This window comes from Artemia sp. Qi Xiang Cuo, chromosome 7 (assembly GCF_049724085.1).
Source record: "Artemia sp. Qi Xiang Cuo chromosome 7, ASM4972408v1, whole genome shotgun sequence".
Taxonomy (NCBI): Eukaryota; Metazoa; Arthropoda; class Branchiopoda; order Anostraca; family Artemiidae; genus Artemia; species Artemia sp. Qi Xiang Cuo.
Genome location: NC_142800.1, coordinates 8,593,500 through 8,611,406, shown reverse-complemented (window position 1 = coordinate 8,611,406; position 17,907 = coordinate 8,593,500).

Sequence of the window (17,907 nt, the reverse complement as noted above, 5' to 3'; positions counted from 1 at the left end):
CTATGCCTTCCCAAGGCCCGAACATAATTTGCACTTTACTGAAAAAATACAAATGTTTTTACTTTTATAACTTTAATAGATCAAATAAAATTAGCAGTTTGATTACTAAATATCAGTATATGTATATTAAACTGACATTGCATATTCATATTTTTTTTTTTCAGTTAAGTGCAAATTATGTTCTGGCCTTGGGAAGGCATAGGGTTTTTGAGCCCAACTTATGTTACTTTCTGCTAGTTTTGAGTTTGACTCATTTATTTATTGTAATGTCTGTTCGTTTTGGGTTTCATTTATTTATCGATGCTGATTTGTGGTAGTTTCACGCTTGGTAGATTATTTGACTTTAATTTTGCTCATTTTTGGTTTAATGGAGTTTTTTACTTTTCTTTGAAAAAACTTATTTTTTGGAAACAGTTTTTTTAATTAATTTCTGTTCGTTTTATATTGACATAGTCTTTTCAGGAAAAAAGAAAATCATACTTTAAATCTTTTCGTTTTTGTAAGAATTTATAGTTTGGCCTGCTATTTGTATGCTGGAAAACAATTTTCAGCAAAATTTAACAACATAGACCCTTATAAAAATCTGGACACAAATAGTAGTGTTTAATTTAGTTTCATACCTCCTCTAGTTGACCTGAAATGGAAAACTTGATAACATTCGCAAAAAAATTTGTTTACTTTCTTTGATAGCTTGGATACACTTACGCAATTTTGATTTGGTTAAATTTTAAGAGCAGAAGTAGCCTCGAAACTTTGAATATAATACCCTCAGTCGTTATTGGGATACTGCTGAGATGCCTTATTTGGAATTAGCATTAACACAGTGCATTTTGATTTAATCTTAAGGCAACATTTACTTTTTAAACATAAAGGGAAATGGGAGGATGGACGTGGGAGGGGGAGTATTTTCCCTTCAATCACTTTCGACAATTAAAAAAGGTATTAGCCCTTTTTATTTTCAATCGAATGAGCCCTTTTCAAAGTTCTTACGACAACTCCTTCAATACAAAATGCCCTGGTCTAAACAACAACAAAATTATACATTATACCCACATCGATCTTTACTACAAAAATGCCAAGCCTTCCAATCACTTGCGACTATTAAAAAGGGGACTAAGATTTTCGATTTCCAAACTAATGACCCTTTTTGAGTTTCTAAGACAACGCTTTCTATAAACACCGTATATGCCCCCAGGGTATAAATTACAACCCTTACCCTAAGGGTTGTGAGGCTGGTTGTCATCCTCTAAGACCTAATTTCCAGAACTTTCAACTATGTTAAACAAAATGGCTATCTCAAAATTTTGATTGTATGTGTTTTGGGCAATGGTGAGCGTGGAAGGGGTGTTAGTTGCCTTCCAATCATTTTCGACACTTAAAGAGGGCACAAGCCACTCCAATCTCTAATTGAATGAGCCCTTTTCGAAGTTTCTACGACAACTTCTTCGATATGAAGTGCCCTGGTCTAAAGGAAACAATAATAAATAATACAATGTGCCAACATCGTTCTTATATACCTCCAGGGCATAACTACAAAACTCTTGCCCTAAGGGTTGTGGGGGAGTAACCTCCTCAAAAAACATATTTACTCTCTGGAAATCAGTTACTCTGAACAAAATGTCTATCTTAAAATTTTGATTGGATGTGTTTGGGAAAAGGATGGGCGTGGAAGGGTTGTTAGCTGCCTTCCAATCACTTTCGAATATTAGAAAAGGCACTAGCTATTCCAAATTCCAATCGAATGAGCCCTTTTTTAAGTGTCTAAGACAACTCATTCAATACGAATTGCCCTGGTATGGAAAAAAAAAAAAAATAATACATTGTGCCAACATTGTTCTTTACTTAGACATCTCGATTGCGCTGCCTATGACAACATTCTGAATTGCCTAATGCTCTTTTACCTACCTCTTTTCATCCGAAAAATCAGAAAGAAAAATGAACAGAATTTTAAAGTGGAATGTAGAATTTTTATTTCAAGAAAAATTTCTTTTTCTTCCTATGAACCAATATACATGGCGAGCCCAAGATGACAGTATTTATTTTTAAGAAACAGATTAGCCAGGATGACGGTTGAAGCCCGGAGGTCGATATCGATAACCAAAGAAGAGAAAAAAAAACAAAAAACAGCGGCGTATTAGTGACGCTGCCGCCGGTAGAATCAGCGGTGGCGTCAGCGCGCTGATGCAAGCTCGGTAGCACGCTGCCGTTTTTCTTTCGGTGGTGCGCCGCCGATTTTTGGCGCGGCTTCGGGGTCTACTTCTTACATCCCCCTTCATCATTCCTAAGACATTTTTCAGACATTTCTTTTAAAAAATTATGCCTCAATCTGGTGATTAAAGTTGTCCTAACCCATCCCAAAGTGATAACCCATGTCCACTTCTCGTCAGCCCACTAGGACATTTTTAACCGATTCACTCCGAAAATAAGCTAGTAAATCTAATATAAACACTGTTTTTACTTGAAGAGTGGAACTTGATATTGCATTGCTAATGACCTTAGGGCTCTGAGGGGTCATTTTGGGCGCAGATTCATAATTATTAGACATTGCAATATTTATAAGAAAAGGTATACCTTGAAATTAGGATTTCACGTCAATGGACTTGCGGAGGCTACGCAGCAGAAAGGGTCACAACCAGGGGACTGGTTTAAAAAACAAAACCTTTCTCAACCTTAAAAGTAGGTACAAAACATTTAATCCACTACTCATGACAGAACTTCTCTGATTATGTCTAATTATACAATTTTCAACGAGATTCTTTAACTTTTAGAAGGGTATTTTTCTTATTTTTGAAAATAAGGTAAATTTCTCAGGATTGCAGCTTTTGATGGGTATAATTAAATATAAAGGATCCTACATATTTGGATTAAGCATAAAAAGCTAATTATTTTGATGTATCTGTCTTTGTCAAAATTCTGTTTTTTAGAATTTTAGTTACTATTGGGCTGAGTCACTCCTTGCTTACAGTTTGTTACCACGAACAGTTTGATACCTAGTATGTAGCTGTTCTGGTGCTAGAAGAGAAAACTATATTAAGCAACGTTAAACGATTAGAAATCACAAGTTACTAAATATTATAGATTAGCATTGTCACCCTAGGGCGTTGGGGGGTCATGTTGAGACCAGAGGTATACTTAATATACTTTGCAATACCTCTAAAAAAGGGATATATTGAAATTTTGATCCCATTTCTTAGGACTTTTAAACGCTGATGAGCAAAAAAGGTCATAGTTGGGACGTTTGTGTCCAAAAAGAAATCCCTTTTTACCTTTAAGGGTAGGTACAAAACATTCAATCTACAACCCATGACAAACCTTTCATCAAGTAACTGGAAAAGGAAAATTATTTGGTTCTTTTGACGAGTGTTTGTCGTGCCCATTTTAGGAAGAACTAGCATTTTTTTCTATTTTTCCTAGTGTATTCTTATTATCTTTTTCTGGGTACTGAAGAATATAAAATACTTAAGAATATACGATATGAGTTGACTAAGAAAAATTGTCTTTGGCCCATATTCTGGGCTTATTTTAGGTGGGAGGCGTGCCTCAGAGGTTTTAGTATGTTTTATGATATGCTTGACCTCTTGACAAACTAATCCCAGAGCAAAAGTTTTTGGCCCATTTTTGGGTCTCCATGAAGAAAATACTTGACCAATTTAATCGTTCCCTAAAGTTTAAATCCAATTATGTACTTATATTAAACAAACCCCAAATGTTCCATCACAAACATTTTCCCACTAAAATGAAAATCTCTCATTTTTTCCAATTTTTACAGTAAATAGCTGCCCTTGCCAATATTTACAACCCTTCCCCAAGGATACTTGAAGATCAGATCCACAGGAATATATTTATAATAGTTGTTTTGACTATTTTGAACAGAAAAATTGTCTTAGAAACTTTTATCATATGTTTTTGTTGATATGATGGTACGATTGGAACCGATTCCCCTTCTTTGGACTATTATATGAAACTTTGTCGTCGTGGTCCCCAAGCTTTTACTTAATATATAGATATATTGATTGAGACAAAGCAAAATGATATTGTGGTTTTGCTCTTAACCACTACATATACATTCATTTTGTAACGCTCCTAGGACACATTGTTTGAGAGTCGGTTTGTTTTTGAAGTAGACCAGTCAACAACGGAAAAATGTTATACACACCTGCCCATTATGCTTGTATACTTTGGGCAGCTGGTCATCTTGTGAGAATTGCACATTTGCTGATGACTATAATGAAAAGTGCGAATTATGCAATCCACGTAAATTGCATAGAGGATATGCAGTGAAAATTAAAGACTTTATTTCTTGTCTTGAAGAGATTTGTGACTCTCATAATAGAGGATTCTTGTGCTCCAATTGTCACTATCATAAATGTGATCAATGGGAAAATACTTACCTTGGCTAGATTGCGAAAAACCCTAAACGTGAGTTCAGTTTATTTTTAAGAGACTGGTATTGTTGTGGCTTTAAATTGCTTAGGGAGGAAGAGCCTGGTCTATGCTTCAACTGTTAGAATAATAAAATAGTTTGGTCTTAACCACATCGCTGTGAATATACTGAATACTTTGATTTTAAACCAACAGACTTTTATTTGGCTGCAACAGAAAGTGATTCTTCACATAAGAATTTTGTATGCAACATTGCTTTAAATAAGCAAATTGAAACACGTGAATTTTATCATATGAATTAGAGTAGTATTATAGACTTTACAAAGATATTTAATAAAAATGAAGTTACCTTATATTGTAGAAAAACTTACCCTGACATTGCACATCAAAGCGAATGCAAGCTGAATCCTGACGAGCCATCACCACTTATCGTTTCGGAAGACTATCTGTGTGTAGAAGAAGAAATCTAAAGTACACAGTGTTTTGTGCAAAATTTTATTAATAAACAAATTTACATACATTTTTAAACCATTTCACTTTTAGGGCACCGAAATTTATATTATAGAGGTAAGAAAGAGTATTTTCAACTAGAAAGTCGTTCAATCGAGGATTGTCACCATAAATCTTTATAATGTTAAATACATCAATTATTAGTTCCATGTTCATTGCGTCAAGTCTAATAAAACACTGCCGTCAGGAGTAATTTCCCAATAGGTTTCAAATTGATTTAGCGAGATTAATACAATGCTTTCTTCCAATAGTTTAGCAACGGTACACTCTATCCGTACATTTCCCGTCCGGACAATACTCATATCTTGAGTACCAGAAAAATCTAATACAATAATGTCATGCTTTTTCGCAAGCATTTCTTCATTTATACCATTTTCGAACAATTGAGAATCTAGATCTAAGGATTGCATTGTCAATTCATAGAGAGTCCTTTAGGATTTATCAAAGGATAAATTGTAGAGTGGTATTCCATTTACTTTACATACAAGCTATGAAAGTCCAAAAAATTGAAATTTATGCTCGGAATCTGTCCATGATCCAACAGCGCTAGCACTTTTTACAAAAGCCAATGCCAATTTTGAAGGGGATTTGCCATTGATAAATGACGAATCGGTATAGGTACGCGTACCCTTAGCAATATGACGCTGATTTGTGATTGTATGAGGCACAAGCAATTTGATATTGTTACCACTGGCTCTTAATTTTTCACTAGCCAAAGCCACAGAACTCATAACTTTTTGTTTTCGTACATGAAGTATTCTCGACGTGAGAGAGACTGTTACAACGGTTGCAGCGTCCAGTACTTTTCGTATAATATAGTGGGACGGTGCGAGTTGTAGTTTTTTATCAATTTTTACATTAGGAGGCAACCATTGAGGTATATTAAATATCACATGATTTAGTTCCCCAACTAAATGCAAATAGTTAGTTGTTGCCTCTCTAAGAATATTGCTAGTATCAGTATTTGTTTTATATTCATATCCAATAGTCATACCTCCCAACTGCTTATAGGACATTGGTGTCATCTAAATGAATTGTATATAACTTGCATAATTTGAATGATTATTGCTCGTGCTCACAAATATTCCATATAAACCTGAATCAGGTTTTGATTTACTTCTTGTTGTCCCATTCCTGGTTGAGGAAACAAAATTGTCTTTTTTTACAAACAGTTCGGTGGGGTGTGTGCTTTGATGTCGTGAGTGATTAATACTTTGTCTAGTATTATTTTTCCTTCTTTGTCATGTCTTTCATAGACTGTACACTCATTCATTCTTTAGCTGTTGTTTTAAAAGTGCAAAATGACCTTGTCTCTCTGCCAGGTTTTTGTATATTTAGTATGCTATGAATGTATGATTAAAAATAGATGAACCTGAACCTTTTTTAGGTGAAGTTGAACGGAAAATATAGATAAAGGGAAAAATCAGAAACACTGCCTGTTTACATCTCTTTACTACAGAAAAGGTCAGAGTACTGCCTTTGAAAAACAATTATCCTCCAACCCCCTAAAAAATTATGATATAACAACTTTCAATAACTTTGTTAATTTGAAACAGTGGTTGGAATGTCAATACTATATAACAATTTGAATATTATATAACAAAATGCCCTCGATGGTGTCTAAACTCAAGTGAGAAGTGGCCAGTTCCATTTTTTATCATGAATTAGATTTCATGAATCACAGATTCCCTTAAAAGGACATGCTTTCTAGTCATAAGCTATGTAAGTGTGAATTTGAGGCCAATCATTTCATCCCTTGCCAAGATATTTAACAAGTGCAAATACAAATCGCTTGAGAGTCACAAAGTTTATTTAAGAATTAAAAGACTTATATTATAAAACCAGATAAGAATGCTAAGCATCTGACAAAACATTTTAGTACAAATCGTGTCGAGATGGTTAGGAAGATGTGTAAATATTAATTAAAAAAAAATTTTCCACAAAATAAGTTTTTCAAAGAAAAGTAAAGAACTCCTTTAAACAAAAAATGAGCAAAAATAAAATCAAATGATCTACCAAGTGTGAAACTAACACAAATCAGCATCGATAAATAAATGAAACCTGAAACGAACAGAAATTACAATAAATAACCGATTCAAACTCAAAACGAGCAGAAATTAACATAAGTAGGGCTCAAACCCCCTATGCCTTCCCAAGGCCAGAAAATAATTTGCACTGTACTGAAAAAAATATAAATGTTTTTACTTTTATAACTTTAATAAATCAAATAGTATTAACATTTTGATTACTAAGTATCAGTATATGTATATTAAACTGACATTATAAGCATATTAAACTGACATTATTATATTTATAAAAAAATATAAATGTTTTTACTTTTATAACTTTAATAAATCAAATAGTATTAACATTTTGATTACTAAGTATCAGTATATGTATATTAAACTGACAATGCACATTCATATGTAATTTTTTACATACCCTGAACCCCATCTCGACCCCGAACCCCCCACGGACGATTTCCTCTGAATTTTGTTGACCAAGGTGGCATCAAAGTTGCCACATGGAATGTTCTGACACTGAACCAACCCGGTTCAAAGCGTCTATTAGCCAGTAAATTAAATAAATATAAAGTTAAAATTGCTGGAATCACTGAAACACATCTATCTGGTGATGGTGAGGGGAACATTAGTGAAGGGCGCACACTGACTTGGTCTGGTGGTCACCAAAAGTGAGGAGGCGAAGGCCAAGTGCTGAACAGTGCCGCACGCACGGCCCTCCTGTCATTTACACCAGTAACACCCAGGCTCCTGAGAGCAAGGCTCGAAGGTAAACATGGAAAGATAACCTTCACCACCTGTTATTTCCCCACAAATGAAGCTGAGTAAGAAGATAAGGATGACTTCTATTCCCTTTTAAGTTCTGAGCTCTCGTCAGTTCCTCCCCATGACTACCTTGTCCTTCTAGGAGATGTGAATGCTAGCATTTCAAATGAGTTTGACCTGTAGGATATCCATTTAGGACCGTGAACAGTAGATATCCTAAACGACAACGGAGAGAAAATACTAAACTGCTGTCTCGTCCTCAATTTTACTGTTGCAAACACATGATTTCAGAGACCCAACATAGCCAAGTAAACTTGGTATAGCAATGATGAAACAACGAAAAAGTTGCTCGAATATATCTTCATATGCTGGCAATGGCTGTCGTCTGTACAGAATTTTTGTACCTACCGAGGCGCCAAACTTGGGAACGCCGACCATCGTCTTGTTGTAGCCAAAATCTGGCTTCGCCTAAAAGCTACCAAAGTCAGCTAGATACCTCGGAACATTGATGCCTACTGTAACCAGCAAGACTTCACTTTGGCTAAGCAGTATCAGGGCGAAATATCCAACACATTTGAGGTTTTTAGGCAGTGCGATTATAGTGAAGGTGTATGGAGGTTCTTCAAAGAGAATGCTATAGCAGCTGCAACTAGCGTTGCCTGAATGAAGCAGCGTAAGAAAAAAGACTGGATCAGCAATGAGTCCCTCGCCATTATTCATCGTACACGGGAAGCCCACCTTTGTGGGGACATGACAGCGTATAGCAAATTAAAGAGTGAGTGAAACATCATGCTGCACGCGTATGTATAGCTTTTACAGACAAAAAAGCAAGCGAGCTCCAAGAGGCAACCAAAAAAGGACATTGGAGCCACATATAAAATCCTCCGTGAGCTCTTAGGGGATTACACTCAAACTACATCGTATATCCGTAACGCCAGTGGTGAAAATACTTACGACCAATCACAGTGGCATCGCCAGTGGGAACACCACTTTGAGAAGCTACTACACTCAGACCCACCTGACCAAATTGATGACCACATTACTGCTGCTGCTGACAATGCTACTCCTGCCTCCGATGGCACTGAACTTACAGCAGAAAAAAATAAAGCAGCAGCACGAAAGCTGGAGAACAACAAAGCACCGGGAGTTTGTAGCCTGACTTCAGAACTCCTAAAAAATGTCGACCCATCCATGACCCTCTAGCTAAAAGTGCTGTTTATTACTTTATGGCGCTCTGAAATGATACCATGAGACTGTTAGGCAGGCTAACTTGTGCTAGTTTACAAGAGGAAAGGAACTAAATAAGAATGTAATAATTATCGTGGAATAACTCTGCTCTCGGTACCCGGCAAACTCTTCGTCATGCTGCTCCTCAAGCGGGCAACAAAGTACCTCCATCCACTTCGTCAGAACCAGCAAGCTGATTTTATGCCAGGTAGGCCCACTACTTAGCAAATCCATACAATTAGACAACTTATAGAGAAAACTGTAGATTATAAAAGGAAGGCATACATTGCCTTCATCAATTTTTGATCTGCTTTCATCACTGTCGACATACAGTCACTGTGGCTGATATTTAAATCTGTTGGTGTATCTAATACAATTGTCAATCTGTTCAAAGAACAACACAATAAGACCAAAAGTGCTGTCATTGTAAATGACCAGCCTTCATCACATTTTCAAATTAGAAATGGTGTTCGGCAGGGCTGCGCTGCTGCTCCCAAGCTCTTCAACTGTGTCATGGACCATGTTCCCAACAAAACACTGCTGGTACATCCGTTTGGCATCACTGACGATGTTGCATTGGTATGTGAAAATCTCACTGACATAAAAACATCCTTGAAAACACTAGCATCTGCTGCAGGAAAACTTGTTTTAAATGTAAATAAGACCAAGAGCAAAATATTGCCTGTAGACAAGACACCATGCAGCCCCCTGACAACTATAAAAGTATGAGGCCAAAATGTTGAGATAGTCAAGCAGTTCATCTACCTTGGTTTAATTGTTTGCTCAAACGGAAACCTAAATGTAGAGATATGAGCATGGGTGGCAAAGGCGAACGCTGTTTTTGGCTGCCTACTGAAAACAATATCCTACAAACCGCATACCAGCCGTCTCACAAAAGCTCGTATCTACTCTGCCACGGTAGCAAATGTCGTATTGTGCTCGTCAAAGACTTGGCCTTTGACTCGGTTACAGATAATGAAGGTACTGGCTGTCCAGGCAAAAGACTTCTGCAAAATTGAACACGATAGGTGGCTCGACAGGGTAAAGAACATAGGTTACTTCGTCTACTTAATGAAACACCTATCTGACTCATATTTGACTTCAATCCAAGTGCATACCACTGGAATAGCCCCAGAGGTAGACAACATATAAGATGGACGATATCATCCGTGATGATTGACTCACAGCGTAGGGCATTGACCCAAGCCAAGCTCCTACCCTCGCCCAAACAGACCGCTCTGGAGATGACTAACGTGCTGATGTCTGGTTCCCTCTGCACTGGCAACACTGCCGAGCAAGAGCCTTAAGTCAAGTAAGTCAAATCAAGTTGTGTTCTGAAGCTACTCTTAGAAAATTAGGCTAATCACCAAACTTCAGCGTATAAGCATCCTGATGAAGAGAGAAGGTTTTCCTTTTCATTTACGGAGCGATTTCTGTTTGTTTTGAGTTTCAATGTTGCTCCCTGCTTTTAGCTGAAAAACCTGGTTTTTCAATTTTATTTCTGATCTTTTTCCAAAAAGTAACGTTAAACCTGGCCTACACTCTATGAAAAACTTCGTCTTCCCAGGAGAAACTCCTCTCTGGAAAGTTACTCCGAATTAAAATATCCCACCTCCATAAGACTCTCTACAAAAATTTCTATCCTAACTAATAGTTCCCCCTCCCCTCCGTAAATGCGAAATCGACTTGGAAAAGAGAAGTAAGACAAATAAAAATAATTTTGTATAAATGTTCTTTCAAATCCCCCAGTGCAAAATTTCCCCTGGAAAGTTCACCCACAAAAATTTCTCTCCTTGCAGAAAATCATCCCATAGAAACCTATTGCAATCACAAAATCCCCCCTCTAAAAATGTCGGTACAAATTCCAAAAGCACATAGTGTAAGTACATAATGAGTAAATTTCATAACGTAAAAACCTATCCCCCGAGGATGTGGGGGTCAAGTTATGACCAAATGCATAGTTTTTTAATCTTTCAACAATGTTGATCAAAATGGCTATCTTACAATTTTGATCAGGTGATTTTGGGTAAAAGGGGCTTGGGGGGGGTTATCGGCCCTCAATTTTTTAATGTCACTCAAAACAAGAACTTTGACTTTTAATTTTCTGTTAAAATGAGTCCTCTCCCAATATTCTCGGATCATTGTTTAGATACAATTATCCCAGTAAAAAAAAAATAACCAAAGAACAAAAAACAAGCAAACAAATAAACACGCATCAATGGTCTTTCTTCTTGAAAAATAGTTAATTACGCCTTTTTAAAGGTAGGAGCTTGAAACCTCTACAGTAGGGTTTCTGATACACTGATGGGAAAAATCCTGCCATATTCATCTCCAGATATTTGTCGAAAGCATTATTAAACTATAGTACAATTGAAAAAAAATGTCTAGCAGTGTATATACAGTCAAAAACTTGATCATTGTGCGTATGAACAAAAATTTAAAATCATTGCAGATCACAATCTATTACAGTGACTAAACATAATTAGACCAGATAATCGATGACTGGTACGGTGGGCCGTGTTTTTACAAGATTGTGCTTTAAAAAAAAAAAAAAAATCAAGAGCGGGGATAGAAAAGAAAAATCCTGATGACCTGTCCCGATTGTGAAAAAAAGTGGAAGGAGGGTCTTGAACCAATTGGGAACAACCGGAGATGACCAAAGGGTAAAACTGAATGGAATACAATGGGTCTTGGAAAAGTCATGAGGTAATAAATTTTGGGGTTGAATTGGAAAAGCTTGGAAAGGAATTTGCAATCTTTCATGTCAGTTCTGATGGGTGTTTTAGCCTTTTTTCATGGGAAGAAGCCATTTTAGTAAGCCCTGAATGATTGACACTTCCCTCAATGCACGAATGGTGGGTCAGTTTTGAAACCTCTGCTGAAAGTTTCCTTCTATAATCTAGGGTCCAGGGGATTTATTCTCTCCCATTACCCGTCACTACATATTTCCTCCAAACCTTTACCTGGTAGCCCAATTTGCTGTTCTTACCCTACATTCAAATCGACACTTTCCACGCTTCATTCCTTGAGTCGTATATCCAAATTATATCCTCGATAGGCATCAATATTTCTTGTAATTATTCCATGGGCTGGGATTCAGAGAACACTCCATTATGTTTGGCTCAGATTTTTACTCAATTTCCCTGCAATCTAAGCGTTTTTGCAGACCCTTGCTTTTCTGCCATGAATAGTTTTATGTTTATGCCATTAGCCAGTCGTGTTTTAACTCAAATATGTATTTGGTTTGTCGGTGACGGTCTCTCTTTTTACGTCTGGCATCTTTTTAAATGTAAATTTTGTGAGAGCAAAAAATGATTCTTGTTAATCGTCCGGTAAACCCAAAGTTGACCCAAAAGCTATACGATATTTATTCCCTGGGTTTCACCCATTAAATTAAAAAAAAAACTTTCCAAAAAATAAGTTCTTCAAAGAAAAGTAAAGGCCTATTTAAAATTAAGATAAGCAGATACAAATACCTGTTAAAATTCACACTCAAAACGACTAGAAATTACTAGTAAAGAATAAATGAAACCCAAAACGAACAGGAATTAAATAAACAATCATACCAAAAACATACAATAAGCAATAATATTAATGAATAAATAGATCTTAAGACGAGTAATGCTTATATTGAATATGAAAATCAAGCTTAAAACGAAAAAAATATTTTGCTATTGAAATGTAAATGAACCTTAAAGCGAACAAAAATTAAATAAACAATAAATGCAAACAAACATACAATAGATATTAATGTAAATTAATAAATAAATCTTAAAACAATGAAAACTTAAATTGAATATACAAATCAAGCTTGAAACGAACAAAAATCACTACAAACAAGAGTTTGGGTATCACCTCCTTCTTTCACCTTAAAAGTCTGAAACGTAGTGCGTCATCAATTATTTTTAACAAAAGGGTCACCTTAAATTTTCATCGGATGGGTTTATCCATCTGTTAAACCCAAAGTTGTGGATCCTCTGATCTTTTTACTCTGAAAAATGAACAAAAACTTTTTATTTCCATTCAAATGAACCCTCTCTGAAGTTTATACGAGCATCCCTTTCATAAAAACCATATCCGGCCGCCGGACATAGCATACAATGCCTGTCCCCGGGCCAAGGGGGGCTGTGTTGACACCACAGTTTTTGTTATTTGACCTTTGAACTATTTAAATCAATAGCTATCTCAAAATTTTTATCGGATTCATTTGGGGGAAAATGGACGTGAGGTGATAGTTGCCACTCGATCTCCTTGACTCTTTAAGACTATACTTGATCTCAAAATTTATATAGGATGGGTTTTGGGGGAAAAAGGGACCCTCCAATCTCTTTTGACTCTTAGAATTTGAACTAGAAATTTCCATTTCCATTCAAATCAGCCTTCTCTAAAGTTTATACGAGCATCCCTTACATAAGGACCAAACATGCCCCCATGGCATAACTTGAAACGCCTGCCCCCGGGCCTTGGGTGGTTTTGTTGACACTGGAGTTTTTTTTATCTGACCTTTGAACTATTTTTAACAAAATGAAAACTTTCAGTTTCCAATCAAGTGAGCCTTCTCCACAGTTTATACGAGCATCCCTTGCATAAGAACTATATATGCCCCCAGAGCGTTAATTACAACGCCTTTATCTGGGCCCTGGGGTGTTTATGTTGACTCAAGAGTTTTTATTATGTGATCGTTGAGTTATTTTGTAAAAAATGGCTTTCTTATCGGATGGGTTTGGAGAAAAAGGCATGGTGGGTGGGACTAGTTGCCCTTTGATACCTTTTGACCCTTTAAAAGTGAACTAGATCTTTCAATTTCCAATCAAATGAGCCCTCTCCTAAGTTTATACGAGCATACCTTCCACAAGAAGCATATATACCCAAAGAGCAATAATTACAACGCCTGCCCGGAACTCTGGAGGGTTGGGTCGACACAGGAGTTTTTTTTTCTATATGACCTTTGAACTATTTTTAACGAAACGGTCATAAGTAAAGGGATTTTGTTATATCATCTTTAAACAAAGATTTAAAAAGTAAAATAAATTTTTTTACTGTTATAACTTTAAAAAATCAAATAATATTAAGATTTTGATTACTAAATATCAGTAAATGTATAATAAACTGACAATGCACATTCATTTGTATTTTTTTCGTCAGGAAAGTGCAAATTATGTTCTGGCCTTGGGAAGACATAAGGGTTTTGAGCCCAACTTATATGAATTTCTGCTCGTTTTGAGTTTGAATCGGTTATTTATTGTAATTTCTGTTCATTTTGGGTTTCATTTATTTATCGATGCTGAATTGTGGAAGTTTCACGCTTGGTGGATTATTTGATTTTATTTTGGCTCATTTTGTGTCTTATGGAGCTCTTTACTTTTCTTTGAAAATAATTATTTTGTGGAAAATGTTTTTTAATTAGTTTCTGCTCGTTTCATATTGACACGATCTTTTCAGGGAAAAAGAAAATAATACTTTAAATCTTTTCGTTTTTTCAAAGATTTATAGTTTGGCCTGCTATTTGTATGCTTGAGAAAAAATTTCAGCAATTTTTAACAACATATACCCTCTTAAAAATCTGAACACAAATAGAAGTGTTTAATTTAGTTTCATACCTCGTCTAGTTGACCTGAAATGGAAGACTTGATACCATTCGCAAAAAAATCTGTATACTTCCTTTGATAGCTTGGATTCACTTACGCTATTTTGATTTGGTTAAATTTTAAGAGCAGAAGCAGCCCCAAAAGTTTGAACATAATACCCTCAGTCGTTCTCGGGATACTGCTGAGATGCCTTATTGGGAATTAGCATTAACACAGTGCATTTTGATTTAATCTTATGGCAACATTTAATTTTTAAACATAAAGTCAAATGGGAAGGTGGGAGTGGGAGTGGGATTAGTTTTCCTCCAATCACTTTCGACTATAAAAAAGCATCAGCCCTTTTTATTTTTAATCGAATGAGCCCTTTTCAAAGTACCTATAAGAACTCCTTCGTTGCAAAGTGTCCTGGTCAAAACAACAGCACCAACAAAAAAATAATACATTATATCCACATCGATCTTTAATAAAAAAATGTCAAGCTTTCCAATTACTTTCGACTATTAAAAAGGGCACTAGGCCTTTCGATTTCCAATCAAATGAGCCCTTTTTGAGTTTCTACGACAACACTTTCATTAAACACCTTATACGCCCCAACGGCATAAATTACAACTCTTACCCTAAGGGCTGTGAGGGTTGTTGTCATTCTCTAAGACCTAGTTTCCAGAACTTTCAACTACGTTAAACAAGATGGCTATCTCAAAATTTTGATTGGATGTGTCTGGGAAAATGATGGGCGTGAGAGGGGTGTTACTCTTTCTCCAATCACTTTCAACTCTTAAAAAAGGCACTAGACCTTTCAATTTCCAATCAAATGAGCCCCTTTGAAGTTTCTACGACAACACTTTCAATAAAAACTTAATATGCCCCTAGGGGATAACTAACTACCCTCGCCCTGAAGTCTGGGGGAGGGGGGGGTTTGTAAACCTCAAAGACATTATTTTCAGAACTTTTACCTAACTTGAACAAAATGTCTATCTGAAAATTTTGATTGGATGTGTTTGGGGTAATGGTGGGCGTGAGAGGGGCGTTAGTTACCCTCTAATCACTGTCAACTATTAAAAAGTGCACTAGCCCTCTCAGTTTCCAATTGAATGAGCCCCTTTTGAAGTTTTACGAGAACTCTATCATTAAAAACCTTATGTGCCGCCAGAATATAACTTACAATCTTTGCCCTGGAGACTCTGGGAGGTTTATCATCCTTAAATACATAATTTCCAGAACTCTCAACTATGTTGAACAAAATGACTATCTCTAAACTTTGATTGAATGTTTTTGGGGAAAAGGGGGGCGTAAGAGGGGGGCTAATTATTCTCCACTCACTTTCGACTTTTAAAAAGGGCAATTTCAATTTCCAATCAAATAAGCTCTTTTTGAAATTTCTACAACAACTTTCTATATGAACCTTATATGCCCACAGGGCATAACTTACAACCCTTGCACTGAAAGCTCTGATGGGGTTATCATCCTAAAAGACCTAATTTCCAGATTTTTCGAATACCTTCAACAAAATGGATATAGAAAAATTTTGATTGGATGTGTCTGGCGGAAAGGTTGGCGTGAGAGGGGCGTTAGTTGACCTCTAGTCACTGTCAACTATTAAAAATTGCAATAGCCCTCTCAGTTTCCGATTGAATGAGCCCCCTTTGAAGTTTTACGAGAACTCTATCATTGAAAACCTTATGTGCCGCCAGAATATAACTTACAATCTTTGCCCTGGAGACTCTGGGAGGTTTATCATCCTTAAATACATAATTTCCAGAACTCTCAACTATGTTGAACAAAATGACTATCTCTAAACTTTGATTGAATGTTTTTGGGGAAAAGGGGGGCGTAAGAGGGGGGCTAATTATTCTCCACTCACTTTCGACTTTTAAAAAGGGCAATTTCAATTTCCAATCAAATGAGCTCCTTTTGAAATTTCTACAACAACTTTCTATATGAACCTTATATGCCCCCAGGGCATAACTTACAACCCTTGCACTGAAAGCTCTGATGGGGTTATCATTCTAAAAGACCTAATTTCCAGATTTTTCGAATACCTTCAACAAAATGGATATAGAAAAATTTTAATTGGATGTGTTTGGGGAAATGGTGGGTGTGAGAGGGTGGTTAGTTTCTCTTCAATCACTTTCGACTATTAAAAGGGCAATATCCCTTTAAGTTTTCAACTGAATGAGCCCTTTTGGATGTTTTTACAACATCAATTTCAATAAAAACCTTACATGGTCCCAGGGCATAACTAAAAACCCTTGCCCTGAGGGTTCTGGAGGAGATGGGTTGTCATCCTTAAAGACCTAATTTCCAAAACTTTCAACTTCGTTGAATAAAATGGATATCTAAAAATTTTGACTGGATGTGTTTGGGGAAAAGGTGGGCGTGAGAGGGGGGTTAGTTGCCCTCAAATTACTTTCGACTATTAAAAAGGGCACTAGCCCTTTGAATTTCCAATCAAATGAGCCCTTTTTCAAGTTTCTACGACAAACATTTCAATAAAAACCTTATATCCCCCAGGGCATAACTCATAACTCTTGCCCTGAAGACTGTGGGGGGAGTGTCCTGCTCAAAGGTATAATTTCCTGAACTTTCAACTGCGTGGAACAAAACGACTATCTAAAAATTTTGATTGGATATGTTTGGGGAAATGGTGGCTGTGGAGGGGGTGTTAGTTGCCTTCCAATCACTCTCGACTATTAAAAGGGCACTATTCATTTCAATTTCCAATCGAATGAGCCGTTTTTGAAGTTTCTACGACGACGCGTTCAGTAAAAACCTTATATGCCCCTTACAACCCTTGCCCTGAGGGCTGTGGGGAGTGTCCTCCTCAAAAAAAAAATTTCTATCTGGAATTTCACAACACTGAACAAAATGGCTATCTATAAATTTTGATTGGATGTGTTTGAGTAAAAGCTGGGCGAGAGAGGGGGGCTAGTTGCCCTCAAATCACTTTCGACTATTAAAAAGGGCACTATCCATTTCAATTTCCAATCGAATGAGCCCTTTTTGAAGTTTCTACGATGACGCGTTCAGTAACAGCCTTATATGCCCCTTACTACCCTTGCCCTGAGGGCTGTGGGGAGTGTCCTCCTCAAAAACAAAATTTCTATCTGGAATTTCCCAACACTGAACAAAATGGCTATCTATATATTTTGATTGGATGTGTTTGAGGAAAAGCTGGGCCAGAGAGGGGGGCTAGTTGCCCTCAAATCACTTTTGACTATTAAAAAGGGCATTAGACCTTTAAATTTCCAATCGAATGAGCCCTTTTTCAAGTTTCTACGACAAAGATTTCAAAAAAACTTATATGCCACCAGGACATAACTTATAACCCTTGCTATGAAGACTGTGAGGGGAGTGTACTACTCAAAGGTATAATTTCCCGAACTTTAACTGCGTGTAACAAAATAGCTATTTCA